Raw genomic sequence first — 5,837 nt, forward strand, 5'->3', positions numbered from 1 at the left:
TGTCTACCATTGAAGCCTATCTATCACGCAGATGCGTTTGTTTGGACTTGAGCTCGTTTTCATGTTTTTTGGGTTTGAATTTGTATCCCTGATGCATCCCATTCATAGCCTGATAATATCGAATCTCTTGATGAACTACTAGTACACTTCATCCACCATCATCCTCATACGTGCAGCTGGTTAATCTCTCTTATGCATTCAACTCAACTAGACGAGAGGGAGTTGTAACTTCAATTGAGTTGCATTACCAGCCGGCTGTGGGGAGGGCCTCCCAGCCGGCTGTGTGGATTGTTGGCATATTAGCAAAAAAAAAAAAGGATTAAGCAAATCAACCCGCACACCACAATTTTCTCTCTCGTCAGTTAATGCATATTTGTAATTTATTTCTTCAAACATACTACCTCCTTTCCGGTTTATAGGGCTTATCTCAAAATTTTAGTTTTTCCATTTTATAAGGCTCAATTTGGTTGTTTTCTATCACATGTTCAGATTCCAATGTGCATTAAATCATTGTATGCAAGTATTAAGAAAAAATTGATCAATGCATGTACTTTATACATGCATGCATTGCAATTAATGCATTGATAAGCATAATTTTTTGAGGGAAACAAGAGCATTAATTAGGTGCTTTTGCAAAACTATAAAAAGTATTCCACTACTCACCATCTACCTTGATTGGTGATATTTTTGAATTGAGCCCTATAAACCAAAAAGGAGGGAGTAGGAATGGCCATATATATTGAACCATACCAAATTCCGATCTGGTCTGACTATCATCTTTGTTTTGACGAGATGTTCAAAATAAGACGAATGTTGGATATATATACGTCTCTTTTTTTTTAACTTGACCGTAACATCTAACTCCCCGCTCAGAACATGGGAATGCAAAACGTAGGAAAATGAGAAAATGGAGGGAGAGGAAAGGAATGCTAATGCAAAACAAAGGATTTGAGAAAACGTTGGAAAGCCTAGGAACTTTCGTTCGGATGATACATGAGAAATGGAGGAATCTGCACTGTTACTTCTTCTGGCCACAACTGACGCGGAGAGTTTTTTATTGCCATGCAGACCAAGCTTTGCTTCTGAACTCAGACAGATAGACACCCATGATATTATTTTATTTGAATGTAGTGAGCAATAGCCAGCACCACACGCTGACATCAGCGGCATGCCTCGGTCTTCCACCAAAAACAAGAGATCTTGGTGAATGTTTAGTTTCCAGAGTAATCGGTACTGTAAGCGAAAATTTCCTGTAGGCGTTTCCTCCGTTCAGAACGCTAGGAAGGAAAAAAAAATCCTACATGAACAGCATTCCTTTGAATTTCCTGCATAATTTCTACGAACCGAACGGGCCTAAAAGTTCCAAGTAAAAAAATGTATTTGGTATTGGTCTTGTTTCAGAGATCTCGGCGAAACAAAGATTATAGCCATAACGGATCCGAAGTCGGACATTCGATTAAAAATATATAACCCTTGTTGTATCTAGACCAAAAAAAGAAACATACATATTTATTGATGGAAGCGTAAGATGTGGAGTGTGGGTTGAATTCAAAAAATAGAAGGACAATTTGTAAATGTGCCATAATCACCTTCCAGCTAATCCACCTCCCTCAGATTTCCATCCAATGCCCCAAAATCACGTGGTGCACTGGGTGCACAGATTAGCCCGTTTCACAGGATAGGTTCTCACATGTGCATTGGTCACGTGGTTCATGGGGCTGGGCGTGCAATGATTCCTAGTGCAAGGAGCGACTAGCTATTACTCCACACCATGTGCTCTATATTTGCCATGTGGCACTCGCTTGCCACTTGTCAGTTATACAGGATGTTGACCATTGAGAGCCTATCTATCAGGTCGATGCGTTTGTTTGGGCTTGGGCTCGTATTCATATTGCTGGGTTTGAATTTGTATCCCTGATGCATCCCATTCATAGGCTACTAATATTGAATTTCACGATGAATTACTGATACGCTCCATCCACCATCCTCATATGTGCAGCTGGTTAATCTCACTTATGCATTCAACTCAACTAGACGAGAGGTGTTGATCCATGCTATGGCACATGAAGCTCAAAAGCCAAACAACAATACTAGTGAATGGTCATTGTGTAGCAGGAGTGCAAGCATATATGGTGTGACGATGCTACCTTCAAGAGGTAATAAGTTTAAATAAAATTTTGAGGTACTTGTATCAACTTCAACTTAAAAGGCTGACTCTGGTGGGAGTAGTACGAACAATGATGATGCATGCAAGTGGATTTAATTATGAATTGTAATGGTGTGATGTGATCGACAATGACAGAGAGTGGTTGTGGCCAACAAATGACGATGATAATTCATGACGCAAAAAAGGTTAGTGCTGGTACGCACGCGTGGGTCCTCTTTTGAATTGGCATGCATGTGGAGCGATATTTGCATTTTTTTGTGGCGAAGAGAGTGATACATGTTTTGTGGCGAAGAGAGCGATGTCATTTTTGCATGCTGGCTTGTTGAGAGTGATACTTTCAAGGAATTTTTTAAAATAAATATTACTCCCTCCGTCTCACAATATAAGAATGTTGGAGTTTTTTCTCGAAAAGGAGGATGACCCCCGGCCTCTGCATCTGGGAGATGCATACGGCCACTTTATTAATTATTCTCGAGGACCTTACAAAGTATTACAAACAATATTCCTGAATCCACCATCTCGGCAACATATGCCGCTACTCTTATCCATATGATGAAGGGATGCTAGTTGGGCCACTACCCAAACCACTCACCTAAACCTAACATTAAAAGCCGGAAGCCCCAGCCGAGCCACATACCGGGTCTGGGGCACAATTCGGTCAGACACACTCTTGTGTCGTCGTAGCCATCTTCCACAGGTCCGTCTTCAGAATATATTGAGTCTTCTACCTTGTGTAGGCCACTCCGCCATCGACATCACCATGACGCCAGACAGCAACCTCCTCCTGCGCAAGTCCATCTCCGCGCATCGGGCGGCGCGCCTCCACAGCGCCATGCCGCCGATCTTCGCCGCCAACAATGAGTGAGATGAAGTACCGCTGCACCACGGCATGTACTGATACGGAGCGCTAGACAGAACAGCTCAAAGGCAACAGCAGCTGCGAAGCAGCGCTAATGCCATCACCCTACACACGGCGCAGGACGAAAGCCGTTGGAGCAGCCGCAAGTGAACAAGGCCGGCACAAGCCGCCAGCCGCCACCACCAGAACCACCACTGCACACCCGCCACCACTGCTATCCCTGGACGATGCCTCCAAGAAGGAATACGACGTCGCAACGCCGTCGCCGCCCAACCAGGGGACCAAGTTTTCACTAAGTAGGGGGCAGGAAGAGGAGGAGGGGAACCTCACTGAAGCCTCCAAGGAGGGGATCGGCGCCAAAGGCGTCGACTTCGCTGTGGCCGCCGCGCTGACCAAGGGGTTACCCCGGTTCCAACTCACAACCTCGAACTCCCAACCACCCGAGCCGAAGGACAACACCAAGAGGGACGCCGGTCACCGGAATCAGAAGGGGATCGAGCAGATCGGGCAAGATGAGGCGGGCCTTCTCCACAAGACGCCGATGCGGTCCGCGAGGAGACCACTGCGTCGCGACCCACGTCCGTTGCCCCCTTGCTACCCACGCAGCCAAGAGGACAGCTATCCAGCGCCCACCGGCGCCACCTGCCGAGGGATCCACGTCGGGCACACCATCCGGGGCCGCCGCCCCGGTGCCCTAGGCCCTCCACGAGATGCAGAGCAGCCAGATCCCCGCCGCCACCATCATAGATGACGCGCGCGCGAGCCGGGGGCGCACCTCAGGCGGCGGCGGAGTGGAAGGAGGAGTGAGGAAGGGGGGTGGCGGCGCTAGGGTTGGGAACACTCGAGTCGCCTCAAAAAGACGACGCGGAGTAGCATACTGTTAATCCTTGTGCATGTTTTTGTTTTGGGATATATGCTTATGCATGTTGTAACTTCGATTGAGTTACCCTACACAGCGCACTACACGCCTTGCATGTGCATTTGATCGAATTCGTCAAATTGCGATAAAATGGCTGGCAGAAAAAGCGAATGGGCGGTAGGAACGTGCGTAGCTACCTACCTAGCTGGCCACTTTGTTCTCTTGAGCATGGCGCTACATTTTGTATCCGTTCTGCATCATTGTCTCTCAAAAAGAGCATAAAAATGGGTAGAAAGTGTTGTAAGTGTAGCATCTCTCGCAAAAGATTTTGCCACTAATATACATGAAAGGTTGACAGAACTTTCCTACAAAATACAGTTGACGAAATCTAGGGATGAGCATGATGATGGTACCCAGAATCGTGTCTCGGTTTTTTATACAGCAGTATCAAACTCAAAATCTAACACTGTTTCTTTTATAACTAGCTCATGTCTAACTTCTTTTTATTCGTGGAAACTCATTGTCTAAGGGCATCTACAGCCGGACTTGGCAAATCCAACCCCCTATACGTCCGCGGGCACGCTCGGGCATGCCCGCGGACGCATCCGAACGTGCCCTCATATTTTGCATCTACATATCTCAAATCCGGACTCTTAAATCCATGCATGTCGATCATACAAGCCAATGTCGCACGTAAATAACAAATTTTTGTACCGAGCATAGATAGTGTTTACCTAAAATTTATTTTAAGTGCACAACTCAAACATTGGCTCCTTGGTTTCCATTGTAAGTTCACATGTGCTCCACAAGATCATTGAGTAGTTGCGTGTGCATATGATAATCTCAAAGTTTTTGATGCATTTGCACAAAGTTCATAAGCCAAGTTGCATCTTGATCTTCCAGGATTTCAACTTGTTCTCCATGTGCTTCAAAATCATTGGTTTGAGCTACACCATCACTCTCATCCTCGACAATCATATTGTACAAAATAACACTACATGTTATCAGCTGCCACGAAGTTTCTAATTTCTCACTTCATTGCGGCGCTATGCACAATTCCCCAACAAGCTTGAAGCACACCAAATGTGCCCTCTCCACGTCCTTCCTAGTTGCAAAGTGGCTCTGTTTATTGCCATGCGGCTCGGATATTGTCTTCACAAATGCCGCCAACTGAGGATAGATACCCTTTGCAGGATAGTATCCCATGTTGTACTCTCGGCCATTGACGGTGTAGTTGCACGGAGGTGATTCTCCATTGCAAAGCCTCCTAAACATCGGAGATCGTTGAAGGATGTTGATGTCGTTGTGAGAACCCGACATTACAAAGAAAGTATGCCAAATCCATGAGTCATGTGATGCCATCGCTTCTAGTATGATGGTGATGTTGGGGAACGTTGCAGAAAATTAAAAAATTTCCTACGGTTTCACCAAGATCCATCTATGAGTTCATCTAAGCAACGAGTCAAGGGAGTGAGTTTGCATCTACATACCACTTGTAGGTCGAGTGCGGAAGCGTTCAAGGGGATGGTGATGATGGAGTCGTACTCGCCGTGATTCGGATCACCGATGACCAAGTGCTGAACGGACATCACCTCCGCGTTCAACACACGTACGGTACGGACGACGTCTCCTCCGTCTTGATCCAGCAAGGAGGAAGGAGAGGTTGAGGAAGACAGCTCCAATGGCAGCACGACGGCATGGTGTTGTTGGTGCAGCAGTACTCCGACAGGGCTTCGCCAAGCACGTACGGAGGAGGAGAGGTGTTGGGGAGGGGAGGGGCTGCGCCTTGGCTTGTGTATGCAGCCCTCCCCTTACCCCTCTATTTATAGGGGAAGGGGCAAGGGGGGCCGGCCCCTCTAGATGGGATCTAGAGGGGGGGCGGCGGCCAGGGAGGGGGGACTTGCCCCCCAAGCAAAGGGGGGGCGCTCCCTCTAGGGTCCCCCCCAACCCTA

The sequence above is a fragment of the Triticum dicoccoides genome, chromosome 5B, assembly GCF_002162155.2.
Source record: "Triticum dicoccoides isolate Atlit2015 ecotype Zavitan chromosome 5B, WEW_v2.0, whole genome shotgun sequence".
NCBI classification, from domain to species: Eukaryota; Viridiplantae; Streptophyta; class Magnoliopsida; order Poales; family Poaceae; genus Triticum; species Triticum dicoccoides.